This window comes from Hyperolius riggenbachi, chromosome 1 (assembly GCF_040937935.1).
Source record: "Hyperolius riggenbachi isolate aHypRig1 chromosome 1, aHypRig1.pri, whole genome shotgun sequence".
NCBI classification, from domain to species: Eukaryota; Metazoa; Chordata; class Amphibia; order Anura; family Hyperoliidae; genus Hyperolius; species Hyperolius riggenbachi.
Window position 1 is genome coordinate 323,720,357 of NC_090646.1, and position 17,234 is coordinate 323,737,590.

Below are 17,234 nucleotides of genomic sequence, written 5' to 3' on the forward strand. Positions count from 1 at the left end.
TTTCCTCTTGTGTTTTTTTGTTTTTTGTAAAAATGTTAGGCATGCAATCCCCCTCCCTGCTTTATTAACTACTATTATGATGTTCACATACACTTGTGATCAGCACCAGTTACCCTCTAAATCACCTAGGTCAGTGATCTGCAAACGTGGCTCTCCAGCTGTTAAGGAACTACAAGTCCCATAGTGCATTTGCCTTAATGAATCATGACTGTGGATGTCAGACTCCTGCAATGCATTGTGGGACTTGTAGTTCCTTAACAGCTGGAGAGCCAAGTTTGCAGATCACTGACCTAGGTACATAGTCATTGGTGGCCCCATGTTATCCCATCCCAATCAGTAGAAATGCACAAAGAACTTACATGCAGCAAAGTGAAAACATTTAAAAAAACCCACAAAACTATTCATTACCGAACGGCAAGGTTCATGCTATTTTAGGCAATAGGCATACTAGAAGGAGATAAAGCTTCTGAAGGATAAAGGATACTTGAAGTAATATATCACATGATGGGATTAACATGTGTATGTACGGTCCCAAGCCTACACAGATCTAGGATATGTTCTTTTCTCACTGTATATGTTTACAAATCAGGGATGTAAAATATAATTTCTCTGCAGTTGGACTTAGAGAAACTCCGACCAAGAATTGAACTTTATCCCAATCAGTAGCTGATACCCCCTTTTACGTGAGAAATCTATTCCTTTTCACAAACAGACCATCAGGGGGCGCTGTATGACTGATATTGTGGTGAAACTCCTCCCACAAGAAACTCTTAGGACTATGGTACTCCTGGCAGTTTCCTGTCTGTGAACCTTGTTGCATTGTGGGAAATAGCTGTTTACAGCTGTTTCCAACTGCCAAAAAAGCATGCAGCAGCTACATTACCTGCCAACAGTAAAAATGTCACAATGTAATGTCAGAATGTAAATCAGGGATTAAAAGATTTTACAATGGGCTAAATCATTTATACATAATTATTGTAAAAATGAAGCACTTTTTTTAATTACATTATTTTCACTGGAGTTCCTCTTTAGGTCAAACCATTGCAGAAGTCTCACTGACAACTAAAAACTACGGTAATCACAAGCCATAAAAGGTTTTGCATTGCAGGGAAACACTTCTTAACCGGTTCCCCGGACCTTGCTGATTGTAATCTATGCTGTTTGCGTGCTGTTATTCCTGCCAGGGCGTAGATTTCAATCAGTCCTGTTGCATGGTCTTATCACTCTTGCTGTTTGTGCAGCTTTTTCGCATCGCTGAACCCCTCGCTCGTATCTTGGTCAGGACCGCATGATTACTGCGGGCCAATCACAGTAATCGCTTGCCAAAATAGGATGGCTCTGGCCCTTAAGGAGCTAGAGCTGTTCGGTACGTAAGTAGTTATGGTGCATATTCCTGAGCGATTTCCCCTCAATTTGTGTCACTTGCCAGGCTTGAACTTGATCTGCAGATGACACTGCAGAGTCCCAATACTGTACAGATACATTGCTGGAGAACAGCTGAGTGATACATCTGTGTCTATGAAGAAGGGAGGCGGGCCAACTCTATCAACAACAGAGCGTCGGACAAGTTAAGGAGGGGAACATAGGACTTGCTTAAAGATTTAGCATGCTGGATCTTTAAGCGGCATTAGAGACCTCGAGGCATACCTATATATGCATTAGATTCTAAACGAAACTGACCCAACCAGCTGCCTTGTGCAAGAATAGTATATCTTGTGTATGAGGCTTTAGTGCAGGGAATAGATTAGAAAAGCAAGATTCGAGCTTTGAAACTTTAAAAAATTCTACTGTCATTCAGCTGATACAATAAAAAAAAAACTAGACTTTAAACACAGGGATTTCAGGACAGTCCTATTTAGGATTAGAACTGTAGGCACAATTGTTTATCTCATTGTTATTAATATTTTATTTTTATAGTGCCAAAACCTTCTGTAGCTGTTTACATAGTACAAAAGAGTTGGGAGCTTAGATACAATAAAACTCCAAGGGCCTGATTCACAAAGCGGTGATAACTCAGTTATCACGCCTAAAAGACTTTAGGCATGATAACCTTTGCATCGTTGAGTTAGCACCGCTTTGTGCTGATTATCGCGCGCAAAGTCCCGCGCGCAAAGTTTTGCGCGCGCAAAGTCCCATAGGGCTTATTGGGCGCTGCGCACGAACCGCGGTGCGATGCCTGCGCGATTGCGCTCGCAAAACTTTGCGCGCGGAAAATTCACGCGAGTTTCTTCTTATCATGCCTAAACTGAGTTTAGGCGTGATAAAGGGCTTTTCACTGGCGTGCAAACACTTTGCATCGCTTTGTGAATCAGGCCCCAAGACTCTATACAATCAGGACATCCAGCAATACAAATGCAAACATAGTTAAGTGTGGTTTGAGACATCATCCAATGATGCTACATGTTCATGGTAAAGTACACAGAAATATGAAACACTGGATAGCTTGCAAGCTATCTCATCAGTTGATTTTGACTTCAAACACTTTGGGGTCAATTCATAAAGCATTCATGCATGCGGTAATGCTGAAAACAGCTGACTTTACTAAACACTTAGCAAAATGTCAATTCATAAACCCTGTTACCGCTTGAAAAGCTGACATTCCCAAGCAGTGAGGTAAATTACCGCCTTGTGCGTAGATTATCTCAACACATGTCACTAAATGTCAATTCATAAAGATTAGAGCAGGCGGTATTGGGACAGAGAATACCACTGCTTTGAAGAGGTGATAAGGGTGCCAATAAGAGCAAAGTTAAATGGAGACAGATCTCCCAGGCAGCAGCGGTGAGAGCAGAACAAACAAGGCTTCCCAGAATACATCATGCTGTGTTTTTTAACCTCTTGGGTACCTGTTATGTTTTTTACATCAGAAAGCCTGCATGTGTAACATTTCTTGAAGTTCTTCTAAGCAGTGGCAATTAACCACTTCCCGACCGCCTAACGCACAGGGGCGGCCGGGAAGTGGAGCCCTGAAGGACCGGCTCACCCACAGAGGCGGCGGTCCTTTTAGGGGCATGGGCGGAGCGATCACGTCATCCGTGACGCGATCCTCCGCCTCCGCCTGGCTCTGTTCGCCCGCCGCAACATCCCGCCGGCCATACGGAAGCGCCGGCGGGATGTTAACCCGACGATCGCCGCAAACAAAGTGTATAATACACTTTGTAATGTTTACAAAGTGTATTATACAGGCTGCCTCCTGCCCTGGTGGTCCCAATGTCCGAGGGACCACCAGGGCAGGCTGCAGCCACCCTATGTTGCACCCAAGCACACTGATTTCTCCCCCCCTGCCCAGATCGCCCACAGCACCCATCAGACCCCCCCTGCCCACCCCCCAGACCCCTGTTTGCACCCAATCACCCCCCTAATCACCCATCAATCACTCCCTGTCACTATCTGTAAACGCTATTTTTTTTTATCCCCCCCCCTGCCCCCTCCTGATCACCCCCCACCCCTCAGATTCTCCCCAGACCACCCCCCCCAGACCCTCCCCCCTCCTGTGTACTGTATGCATCTATCCCCCTGATCACCTGTCAATCACCCATCAATCACCCATCAATCACCCCCTGTCACTGCCACCCATCAATCAGCCCCTAACCTGCCCCTTGCAGGCAATCTGATCACCCACCCACACCAATAGATCGCCCGCAGATCCGACGTCAGATCACCTCCCAAGTGCAGTGTTTGCATCTGTTATCTACCCTAAACACCCACTAATTACCCATCAATCACCCATCAATCACCCCCTATCACCACCTGTCACTGTTACCCATCAGATCAGACCCTAATCTGCCCCTTGCGGGCACCCAATCACCCGCCTACACGCTCAGATTGCCCTCAGACCCCCCTTATCAATTCGCCAGTGCAATATTTACATCTGTGCTTCCCTGTAATAACCCACTGATCTCCTGTCAATCACCTGTCAATCACCCATCAATCACCCCCTGTCACTGCCACCCATCAATCACCCCCTGGCACTGTCACCCATCAATCAGCCCCTAACCTGCCCCTTGCGGGCAATCTGATCACCCACCCACACCAATAGATCGCCCGCAGATCCGACGTCAGATCACCTCCCAAGTGCAGTGTTTACATCTGTTATCTACCCTAAACACCCACTAATTACCCATCAATCACCCATCAATCACCCCCTATCACCACCTGTCACTGTTACCCATCAGATCAGACCCTAATCTGCCCCTTGCGGGCACCCAATCACCCGCCTACACGCTCAGATTGCCCTCAGACCCCCCTTATCAATTCGCCAATGCAATATTTACATCTGTGCTTCCCTGTAATAACCCACTGATCACCTGTCATTCACCTGTCAATCACCCATCAATCACCCCCTGTCACTGCCACCCATCAATCACCCCCTGGCACTGTGACCCATCAATCAGCCCCTAACCTGCCCCTTGCGGGCAATCTGATCACCCACTCACACCAATAGATCGCCCGCAGATCCGACGTCAGATCACCTCCCAAGTGCAGTGTTTATATCTGTTCTCTACCCTAAACACTCACTAATTACCCATCAATCACCCCCTGTCACTGCTACCTATCAGATTAGACCCCTATCTGCCCCTAGGGCACTCAATCACCCGCCCACACCCTCAGAATGCCCTCAGGCCCCAGCCCTGATCACCTCGCCAGTGCATTGCTTGCATCTATTCCCCCCTCTAATCACACCTTGAGACACCCATCAATCACCTCCTGTCACCCCCTAGCACACCTATCCATCAGATCAGGCCCTAATTTGCCCCGTGTGGGCTCCTGATCACTCGGCCAAACCCTCAGATCCCCCTCAGACCCCCTTCCGATCACCTCCTGAGTGCAATGATTGCATCTATTTTCCCCTCTAACCACCCCCTGAGACACCCATCAATCACCTCCTGTCACCCCCCTAGCACTCCTATCCATCAGATCAGGCCCAATACAACCTGTCATCTAAAAGGCCACCCTGCATATGACCGGTTCCACAAAATTCGCCCCCTCATAGACCACCTGTCATCAAAATTTGCAGATGCTTATACCCCTGAACAGTCATATTGAGACATTTGGTTTCCAGACTACTCACGGTTTTGGGCCCGTAAAATGCCAGGGCGGTATAGGAACCCCACAAACTGACCCCATTTTAGAAAAAAAGACACCCCAATGTTTTCTGTTAGGTGTATGACGAGTTCATAGAAGATTTTATTTTTTGTCAAAAGTTAGCGGAAATTGATTTTTGTTTTTTTTTCACAAAGTGTCATTTTTCACTAACTTGTGACAAAAAATAAAATCTTCTATGAACTCGCCATACACCTAACGGAATACCTTGGGGTGTCTTCTTTCTAAAATGGGGTCACTTGTGGGGTTCCTATACTGCCCTGGCATTTTAGGGGCCCTAAACCGTGAGGAGTAGTCTAGAAAACAAATGCCTCAAAATGACCTGTGACTAGGACGTTGGGCCCCTTAGCGCACCTAGGCTGCAAAAAAGTGTCACACATGTGGTATCGCCATACTCAGGAGAAGTAGTACAATGTGTTTTGGGTGTATTTTTACACATACCCATGCTGGGTGGGAGAAATCTCTCTGTAAATGGACAATTGTGTGTAAAAAAAAATCAAACAATTGTCATTTACAGAGATATTTCTCCCACCCAGCATGGGTATGTGTAAAAATACACCCCAAAACACATTAGACTACTTCTCTTGAGTACGGCGGTACCACATATGTGGCACTTTTTTACACCCTAAGTACGCTAAGGGGCCCAAAGTCCAATGAGTACCTTTAGGATTTCACAGGTCATTTTGCGACATTTGGTTTCAAGACTACTCCTCACGATTTAGGGCCCCTAAAATGCCAGGGCAGTATAGGAACCCCACAAATGACCCCATTCTAGAAAGAAGACACCCAAACGTATTCCGTTAGGAGTATGGTGAGTTCATAGAAGATTTTATTTTTTGTCACAAGTTAGCGGAAAATGACACTTTGTGAAAAAAAACAATTAAAATCAATTTCCGCTAACTTGTGACAAAAAAATAAAAACTTCTATGAACTCACCATACTCCTAACGGAATACCTTGGGGTGTCTTCTTTCTAAAATGGGGTCATTAGTGGGGTTCTTATACTGCCCTGTCATTTTAGGGGCCCTAAACCGTGAGGAGTAGTCTTGAAACAAAAATGACCTGTGAAATCCTAAAGGTACTCATTGGACTTTGGGCCCCTTAGCGCAGTTAGGTTGCAAAAAAGTGCCAATCATGTGGTATCGCCGTACTCGGGAGAAGTAGTATAAGGTGTTTTGGGGTGTATTTTTACACATACCCATGCTGGGTGGGAGAAATACCTCTGTAAATGACAATCTTTTGATTTTTTTACACACAATTGTCCATTTACAGAGTTATTTCTCCCACCCAGCATGGGTATGTGTAAAAATACACCCCAAAACACATTGTACTACTTCTCCCGAGTACGGCGATACCACATGGGTGGCACTTTTTTGCACCCTAACTGCGCTAAGGGGCCCAAAGTCCAATGAGTACCTTAAGGATTTCACAGGTCATTTTGAGAAATTTTGTTTCAAAACTACTCCTCACGGTTTAGGGCCCCTAAAATGCCAGGGCAGTATAGGAACCCCACAAATGACCCCATTTTAGAAAGAAGACACCCTAAGGTATTCCGTTAGTAGTACGGTGAGTTCATAGAAGATTTTATTTTTTGTCACAAGTTAGCGGAAATTGATTTTTATAGGTTTTTTTCACAAAGTGTCATTTTCCGCTAACTTGTGACAAAAAATAAAATCTTCTATGAACACACCGTACTCCTAACGGAATACCTTGGGGTGTCTTCTTTCTAAAATGGGGTCATTTGTGGGGTTCCTATACTGCCCTGGCATTTTAGGGGCCCTAAACCGTGAGGAGTAGTCTTGAAACCAAATGTCGCAAAATGACCTGTGAAATCCTAAAGGTACTCATTGGACTTTGGGCCCCTTAGCGCAGTTAGGGTGTAAAAAAGTGCCACACATGTGGTATTGCCGTACTCGGGAGAAGTAGTATAATGTGTTTTGGGGTGTATTTTTACACATACCCATGCTGAGTGGGAGAAAGATCTCTGTAAATGGACAATTGTGTGTAAAAAAAATTAAAAAATTGTCATTTACAGAGATATTTCTCCCACCCAGCATCGGTATGTGTAAAAATACACCCCAAAACACATTATACTACTTCTCCCGAGTACGGCAATACCACATGTGTGGCACTTTTTTGCAGCCTAACTGCGCTAAGGGGCCCAAAGTCCAATGAGCACCTTTAGGCTTTAAAGGGGTGCTTACAAATTAGCACCCCCCAAAATGCGAGGACAGTAAACACACCCCACAAATGACCCCATTTTGGAAAGTAATTTCAAATCGGGAATGTAGACAGTTCCCTGTTTGTGTGATCTGGCAATCCTCCTTAGGCAGCTCTCAGTATCCACTAGAGAAAGTAAAAACATGCAAAAGAGAGAGCGCTCTGAGTGACAAATAAATAAGAGCATCCACCCTGCCAAGGACAGGTCTCACCTGTTCAGAAATGGCTGCTCGTAGGACACAGTCTCTGATAGCGTTTGTCCCTTTAGGGGCCAGGGACCAGGCTCGCGATCCAGCTCCAGGCGGGGAATCCGGAGGGCCACCAGGGAGTCACGGTCTCAGTTTGGACACTTCCAGGGAGGCTGTAGGCAGGCCAAATGTTAGATCCTGGCGCACGCTCACCTTGCGAGACCAAACGGGAGTGAGCGGCGTCTATGCGATGTCAGTAGCGTACTGAGTAGTATTGTGCGGCTAGCAGATATAACCGCTGACTTGCCGCAAATAAAATAGAGAGTGGTGAGGTAGTAATGTATAAAAGGGGGGCTTATTTATTAGTAAAAACAACGCGTTTCTCAGAGAAAACGTTCTCTGTTTCATCAGGCTAATATAAAACAAGATGGCGGCATCTCTTTTTATAGGAAATGCTAAACATTGGTTCTTTGGGATTGGCCAATCCACATTACAAAGGCAGTACTATGCAAAATAGTGTGAGGTCATAAAGGTGGTGCTAATGATGTAACTTCCACTAGGTGGAGTATGTAAATAAGAAGGAGGAGTTAGAAAACTGCTCCTTTATCACAATACTATAAAGATCACTGAATAAAACAATTGAAAGTTGTATATATAGCAGTAACATTTTTTAGAAAGGATCTTCTTAATTTAAATTACTCGATCTTAAGAGGAAAGTATTATTGAAATTTCCCAATAATCAGTCACCATAATGGGGTACCATTAATGGTTCCCTAGGGTATATATCAGGGGTGCCCACACTTTTTCGGCTCGCGAGCTACTTTAAAATTTGCCAAGTCCAGGAGATCTACCAACATTTAAAGTGTTGCAGAACACCCCCCCCCCCCCCCCGGTCACGAATAGCCCCCAGGTACAAGTGCCTCCAGTATAGGTAGCTAAGTATAGGTTCCTTCAGCAAAGGTAGCTGTGTACAGGTGCCTTTAGCATAGGTAGGTGGGGATAGGTGCCTTCAGCATAGGTAGGTGGGGATAGGTGCCTTCAGCATAGGTAGGTGGGGATTGGTCCCTTTAGCATAGGTAGGTGGAGATGGGTGCCATTATCATAGGTAGGTGGGGATGGGTGCCATTAGCATAGGTAGGTGGGGATGGGTGCCATTAGCATAGGTAGGTGGGGATGGATCCCTTTAGCATAGGTAGGTGGGGATGGGTCCCTTTCGCATAGGTAGGTGGGGATGGGTGCCTAGGTAGGTGGGGATGGGTGCCTTTAGCATAGGTAGGTAGGGATGGGTGCCATTAGCATAGGTAGGTAGTGATGGGTGCCATTAGCATAGGTAGGTAGGGATGGGTGCCATTAGCATAGGTAGATGGGGATGGGTGCCTTTAGCATAGGTAGGTAGGGATGGGTGCCATTAGCATAGGTAGGTGGGGATGGGTCCCTTTAGCATAGGTAGGTGGGGATGGGTCCCTTTAGCATAGGTAGGTGGGGATGGGTCCCTTTAGCATAGGTAGGTGGGGATGGGTCCCTTTAGCATAGGTAGGTGGGGATGGGTCCCTTTAGCATAGGTAGGTGGGGATGGGTGCCATTAGCATAGGTAGGTAGGGATGGGTGCCATTAGCATAGGTAGGTAGGGATGGGTGCCATTAGCATAGGTAGATGGGGATGGGTGCCTTTAGCATAGGTAGGTGGGGATGGGTCCCTTTAGCATAGGTAGGTGGGGATGGGTGCCTAGGTAGGTGGGGATGGGTGCCTTTAGCATAGGTAGGTAGGGATGGGTGCCATTAGCATAGGTAGGTGGGGATGGGTCTCTTCAGCATAGGTAGGTGGGGATGGGTCCCTTTAGCATAGGTAGGTGGGGATGGGTCCCTTTAGCATAGGTAGGTGGGGATGGGTGCCATTAGCATAGGTAGGTAGCGATGGGTGCCATTAGCATAGGTAGGTGGGGATGGATGCCATTAGCATAGGTAGGTGGGGATGGGTCCCTTTAGCATAGGTAGGTGGGGATGGGTGCCATTAGCATAGGTAGGTAGGGATGGGTGCCATTAGCATAGGTAGGTACTGATGGGTGCCATTAGCATAGGTAGGTGGGGATGGGTGCCTTTAGCATAGGTAGGTGGGGATGGGTGCCTTTAGCATAGGTAGGTGGGGATGGGTCCCTTTAGCATAGGTAGGTGGGGATGGGTGCCTAGGTAGGTGGGGATGGGTGCCTTTAGCATAGGTAGGTAGGTAGGGATGGGTGCCATTAGCATAGGTAGGTGGGGATGGGTCCCTTTAGCATAGGTAGGTGGGGATGGGTCCCTTTAGCATAGGTAGGTGGGGATGGGTCCCTTTAGCATAGGTAGGTGGGGATGGGTGCCATTAGCATAGGTAGGTAGGGATGGGTGCCATTAGCATAGGTAGGTAGGGATGAGTGCCATTAGCATAGGTAGATGGGGATGGGTGCCTTTAGCATAGGTAGGTGGGGATGGGTCCCTTTAGCATAGGTAGGTGGGGATGGGTGCCTAGGTAGGTGGGGATGGGTGCCTTTAGCATAGGTAGGTAGGGATGGGTCCCATTAGCATAGGTAGGTGGGGATGGGTCCCTTTAGCATAGGTAGGTGGGGATGGGTCCCTTTAGCATAGGTAGGTGGGGATGGGTCCCTTTAGCATAGGTAGGTGGGGATGGGTGCCATTAGCATAGGTAGGTAGGGATGGGTGCCATTAGCATAGGTAGGTAGGGATGGGTGCCATTAGCATAGGTAGGTAGGGATGGGTCCCTTTAGCGTAGGTAGGTAGGTGGGGATGGGTCCCTTTAGCGTAGGTAGGTAGGTAGGTGGGGATGGGTCTCTTTAGCGTAGGTAGGTAGGTGGGGATGGGTCCCTTTAGCGTAGGTAGGTAAGCAGATGGGGATGGGTCCCTTTAGCATAGGTAGGTAGGTGTGGATAGGTGCCTCTAGCGTAGGTAGGTAGGGTGCTCAATCAGTTACCTCTCTCCAGCGGCGATGTCTGGTCTCCCCTCTCGGCAGGCAGCGTGTGTGCGTGTGTGCGTGTGCCCGACGCCGCCCCCAGCCAGCCATGACGTCGCGTCATGGCCTCTTCAGCCGCGCCTCCTCTCTCTTCCCCGCTACCTATTGGCTGGCGGCTGGCAGCAAAATATGACAGGAAAGCTGCCGGCCGCAAATTGTGATGGGACGCGGCCAAGAGGCCGCAATCTACCAAATAGGCGGTCGCGATCTACCGGTAGATCGCGATCGACCTATTGGGCACCCCCGGTATATATATATAAAAAAAAGGGAAGTGGTATAATGTGAATTCGCTCACAATTTCACATGGTTACAAACAAAACAGGCATCATGCACACAGATCCACATATGTATGTATATGTAGCATGTGGGTTTGCCTACCAATGGCTGTACCCCACAGCCACACATACCTGTTCACAATCAAATCTACATTTTATACTTTGTAAATAAGGAGGGGAGGGGAATAAAATAGGAACCAGAACAGAGAGATTATATTTGATGACAATCAATCTCTCTGTTCTGGTTCCTATTTTATTCCCCTCCCCTCCTTATTTACAAAGTATAAAATGGAAGATTTGATTGTGAACAACAGGTATGTGTGGCTGTGGGGTACAGCCATTGGTAGGCAAACCCACATGCTACATATACATACATATGTGGATCTGTGTGCATGATGCCTGTTTTGTTTGTAACCATGTGAAATTGTGAGCGAATTCACATTATACCACTTCCCTTTTTTTATATATATATACACCCTAGGGAACCATTAATGGTACCCCATTATGGTGACTGATTATTGGGAAATTTCAAGAATACTTTCCTATTAAGATCGAGTAATTTAAATTAAGAAGATCCTTTCTAAAAAATGTTACTGCTATATATACAACTTTCAATTGTTTTATTCAGTGATCTTTATAGTATTGTGATAAAGGAGCAGTTTTCTAACTCCTCCTTCTTATTTACATACTCCACCTAGTGGAAGTTACATTATTAGCACCACCTTTATGACCTCACACTATTTTGCATAGTACTGCCTTTGTAATGTGGATTGGCCAATCCCAAAGAACCAATGTTTAGCATTTCCTATAAAAAGAGATGCCGCCATCTTGTTTTATATTAGCCTGATGAAACAGAGAACGTTTTCTCTGAGAAACGCGTTGTTTTTACTAATAAATAAGCCCCCCTTTTATACCTTACTACCTCACCACTCTCTATTTTATTTTCGGCAAGTCAGCGGTTATATCTGCTAGCCGCACAATACTACTCAGTACGCTACTGACATCGCATAGACGCCGCTCACTCCCGTTTGGTCTCGCAAGGTGAGCGTGCGCCAGGATCTAACATTTGGCCTGCCTACAGCCTCCCTGGAAGTGTCCAAACTGAGACCGTGACTCCCTGGTGGCCCTCCGGATTCCCCGCCTGGAGCTGGATCGCGAGCCTGGTCCCTGGCCCCTAAAGGGACAAACGCTATCAGAGGCTGTGTCCTACGAGCAGCATTTTGGAAAGTAGACACTTCAAGGTATTCAGAGAGGGGCATGATGAGTCCATGGCAGATTTCATTTTTTTTGTCGCAAGTTAGAAGAAATGGAAACTTTTTTTTTTTTTTTTTGTTACAAAGTGTCATTTTCCGCTTACTTGTGACAAAAAATAATATCTTCTATGAACTCACTATTCCTCTTAGTGAATACTTTGGGATGTCTTCTTTCCAAAATGGGGTCATTTGGGGGGTATTTATACTATCCTGGAATTCTAGCCCCTCATGAAACATGACAGGTGGTCAGAAAAGTCATAGATGCTTGAAAATGGGAAAATTCACTTTTTGCACCATAGTTTGTAAACGCTATAACTTTTACCCAAACCAATAAATATACACTGAATGGGGTTTTTTTTTTTTATCAAAAACATGTTTGTCCACATTTTTAGCGCTGCATGTATACAGAAATTTTACTTTATTTGAAAAATGTCAGCACAGAAAGTAAAAAAAATCATTTTTTTTGCCAAAATTCATGTCTTTTTTGATGAATATAATGAAAAGTAAAAATCGCAGGAGCAATCAAATAGCACCAAAAAGAAAGCTTTATTAGTGACAAGAAAAGGAGCCAAAATTCATTTAGGTGGTAGGTTGTATGAGCGAGCAATAAACCGTGAAAGCTGCAGTGGTCTGAATGGAAAAAAAGTGGCCGGTCCTTAAGGGGGGTAAAGCCCTAGGTCCTCAAGTGGTTAAATAGATTGTTTAAGAAGACTAATGCTACGTACACACATGCGACAACGATCGTTCGTTAAGAACGACGAACGAACTTTTAATTGATGAAAGAACGACCTAAGTAAAGGTAGTTTTAAAATGTGTGTAACGATCTGATTGTTAGAACGAACGTTACATCACGTAAAGCAACTATTGCGCCTGCGCATAAAAATGAGAAGTTCCATGGAGAAATAGTGAAATGCGCATGTCAAGCCTAGTACGAACGATCGTTTCCAACGATGTACTACTTTTGCAAACGATCGTCGTTGGTTAAAATCCGCCGAGACAGAACTTTCTTTTGTAGCGTTTTGGCTCGTTCGTCGTTTGCCTTAATAGTCGGTGGTTCGTTTTTTGTAACGATCGTCGTTGGTAAAGATCGGGGAACGATCCTTACAAACGACTATAGTCGCATGTGTGTACGCACCTTTATAGACAGATTCAGCGCAGATTCAGGGCAAACAGAAGCAGTATAACAAAACATGCACATCTAAAGGGAAGTTGAGGATGCCTCTTTTATTGTACGGAGAAAATGTATTAACTCAGGCAACTTCTCATGTTACCGCCAGCTTAGTTCCGGAAATCCCCAAACTTCTATCGCAACTGTAAACATTTTTATGAATTAGCACACAAAAGTCTAAAATACCAGATTTTTTTCCCGCACAGCCTTTTATGAATTGAACACTTTATGAACTCAGAGGAATATATGAGCATCTTTATTTTCTGTTCAATGAAATACCAGTTCCTAGTTGTAATAACAATGTTTTGGCTTCAGAAACTTTTAGGTCACATGCCTTCAAGGACCATTAAACTAGTGGAAACAGAACATTATACAAATTAAACATTCTGAGTCATTGAAAGTATTAAAAGCAGGGTGGATCAGTACAACAGCCAGGCAAGTAGCATTTTCAGAAAGGAGCCAGCAATGTCGCTATCTATGTTCCTCTCCATCCGTGTATTTTGTAGAATTACATAGAAAATATGTGAATAAAACATCACAGACTTATGAAAGACCCAGTTAATCCTTTATTATAAAGTTATTAATAGATATGTAGACAGAAGCTGATTGTAGATGATTGCGGACCTTGCTAAAGTTTCGAAAGTAATTTCTCAGAAATGCTGATTTAGAAAATACAGTGTGTAAGTGGCTAAAAAACAAACCGTGTACTCCTTTGATCTGTGGCACTGATGATCTTAAATCCACATTAAAGAAAGGAACCAATGGGTTGGCTACCTAGTATGCAGCAGTGCTCCTCTTAACCTTAGCCTGCATCCACTTTCCCTTAGCCTGCATCCACTTCCAATCCTGAAGTACACTCTCATACTTTTTATTCCCATAACCAAAAAGTGGGCGGAGACAAATACAAATTTCACTGGATGAATGTAAACAGCAGCCATTCAGTGGGTGACAGGGATTAATATTCAGAAAAGTGGGTTGAGCCTACAAAGGCCAATCAAAATTTACCTACTGTTTTTCAAGAGGAATATTTAATTGCTGCCATTCTTGCACTGTTAATGGCGCAAGCCTCAAACCTGGTACAGTTGGTCATTGGGTGAATGGGGTTCAAATTCAGAAAAGGGGGTGGAGCCACAGCCAATCAGATTTGTTTCACTTCAATGCAAATTATTGATGTCAAAGACCGCAGAGCTCACAAACTAGGTCATTGAGTAATTGTGTGTTAGGGTTAGAAAAAGTGGGCGGAGGCAAAACCAGCCAAAAACATACCTGGGCAACGCCATCAGCTAATATATCATGTAGGAGACACACACAGTGATATTTGAGAAGTGAAATGAAGTTTATTGGATTTACAGAAAGTGTGCAATAATTGTTCAAATAAAATTAGGCAGGTGCATACATTTGGGCACCGTTGTCATTTTATTGATTCCAAAACCTTTAGAACTAATTATTGGAACTCAAATTGGCTTGGTAAGTTCAGTGACCCCTGGCCTACATACACAGGTGAATCCAATTATGAGAAAGAGTATTTAAGGTGGTCAATTGTAAGTTTCCCTCCTCTTTTAATTGTCTCTGAAGAGTAGCAACATGGGGGGTCTCAAAACAACTCTCAAATGACCTGAAGACAAAGATTGTTCACCATCAGGGTTTAGAGGAAGGATAAGGAATGCTGTCTCAGAGATTTCAGCTGTCAGTTTCCACAGTTAGGAACATATTGAGGAAATTGAAGACCACAGGCTCAGTTCAAGTTAAGGCTCCAGTGGTAGAGCAAGAAAAATCTCGGATAGACAGAAGCGACGGATAGTGAGAACAGTCAGAGTCAATCCACAGACCAGCACCAAAGACCTACAACATTATATTGCTGCAGATGGAGTCACTGGTGCATCATTCAACCATTCGACGCACTTTACACAAGGAAATGTTGTATGTGAGAGTGATGCAGAGGAAACCTCTCCGCCCACAGCACAAACAGAGCCGCTTGAGGTATGTTGAAGCACATTTGGACAAGTCAGCTTCATTTTGGAATAAGATGCTGTGGACTGATGAAACTAAAATTTAGTTATTTGGGCATAACAAGGGGCGTTATGCATGGAGGAAAAACAACACAGTATTCCCAGAAAAACACCTGCTTCCTACAGTAAAATATGGTGGTGGTTCCATCATGCTGCGGGGCTGTGTTGCCAGTGCAGGAACTGGGAATCTTGTCAAAATGAAGGGACGCATGGATTCCATTCAGTATCAGCAGATTCTGGAGACCAATGTCCAGGAATCAGTGACAAAGCTTAAGCTGTGCCAGGGCTGGATCTTTCAACAAGATAATGACCCTAAAAACTGCTCAAAATCCACTAAGGCATTCATGCAGAGGAACAAGTACAACGTTCTTGAATGGCCATCTCAGTCCCCAGACCTAAATATTATTTAAAATCTATGGTGTGAGTTAATGAGAGCTGCCCATGCTTTGAAGCCATCAAACCTGAATGAACTAGAGATGTTTTATAAAGAGTAATGGTCCAAAACACCTTCAACCAGAATCCAGACTCTCATTGGAATGTACAGGTAGTGTTTAGAGGCTGTCATTTCTGCAACAGGAGGATCTGCTAAATATTGATTTCATTTATTTTTTAAATTTTGTTTAAACAATTACTGCACAATTTCTGTAAATTCAATAAACTTCATTTCACTTCTCAAATATCACTGTGTGTGTCTCCTATATGATATATTTAACTGACATTTTTTTATCGTAACAATCAACAATTTATACAGGAAATTCATGACGATTAACAAGGTTGCCCAAATTACTCACTGTTCATTATGCTCTGTACACTATGATCACTGGTATTACTTCCCGCAAACTCATTTCCAAAGCAGTGCATTTCGAGAGGGCTAGACACACCCATGAATATTTTTTTCCATTACACTTGGTTTGTCCTTCTAAGAAGGTAAGACATACACTTCTCAATTTTACAATAGCTTATAGTTGTCATTATTCATCAAGGGTGCCTCCACTAGCATTTTTAGTATTGTAAGGAGCTTACTTTCTGATCATTCCCATGGTCCTTGTCTGCCGATTTCCTGGGTCGCTTTATTGTAGTCTATCTAGAACATATCTTTATTTATTTTGCATTGTTGTCTAAACAGAGTTCATGAAAGATCTGTACTGCAAAAGTTAAAGGAGAACCGCCTATATACCAAGCTAGAGAAATGTGTATTTGAGCCTCGTCAAGTTAAATTTTTTCTGACTCGGGCTTGGCCATAGATCCAGTTAAGCTTTCTGCAGTACTGGATTGGCCCCAGCCGTGAGATTTGAAGTGTTTGCAACAATGTCTAGGGTTTGTACTTTTTTGTAGAAAATTCATCAGGAATTTTTCTTCCATGGTAGCCCCGTTAACCTTCGGTCAGGGGCGTTACAATAGACTTTGCAAGGGATGCAGGGGGGCCCAGAAGCCACCGGGGGTCCCGTGGGGGGAGAAGTTTATTTTCCCTGTCTGCTCTCTGCACAATTGTTCTAATGACTGCTTCTGCTCAGCCACTGATAAGGAATGAATCATACAAATATTTGTAGACAGACCCTTTTCAGTGTGCAGCAGGCTCTTGCGCCCACCCCTCCCCCTCCCCAGGTGCTCTATACAGTTGTGATGCTGGAGAAGTCTGCAGCGCCAGTTCTGCTCCATCAAAGATGGACAGAGTGAGTGTAATAAGCTGTCAGTTTACTGTATGCATTTTCTAACGAGATAAACAGAGGAACACCAAGAGCCCCAATAGTGTAGTATGTATTGACAAAGGTAATAATGACAAAGAGTAATAGTTGTTATACTCACAAGCATGGGTCACCAATAGGCAATCACTGTAAAGGCAGGTGGGGAGATTATCCTGACCCCACTCAGGAATAAGAAGTCGCTCTCTGTAGATAGTAGAAAAGGGTCGCAACCCTCCACCCAGGGTGGATACAATATCATATAGGAGAGAACAGAGGCGCCAAAAGGATAAAAGGGGTTTTAAAGGAGCTTAAAGAGGTTCTGTAACGTCAAAAG

The 17,234-nt window shown here is 44.5% G+C and overlaps 1 protein-coding gene across 1 annotated transcript in view; it reads left to right on the forward strand.

The window, feature by feature from the left end:
* Positions 1–17,234, forward strand: part of LOC137509805 (receptor-type tyrosine-protein phosphatase S-like) — a 782,862-nt gene that overhangs the window by 441,603 nt on the left and 324,025 nt on the right. The window lies entirely within an intron of this gene.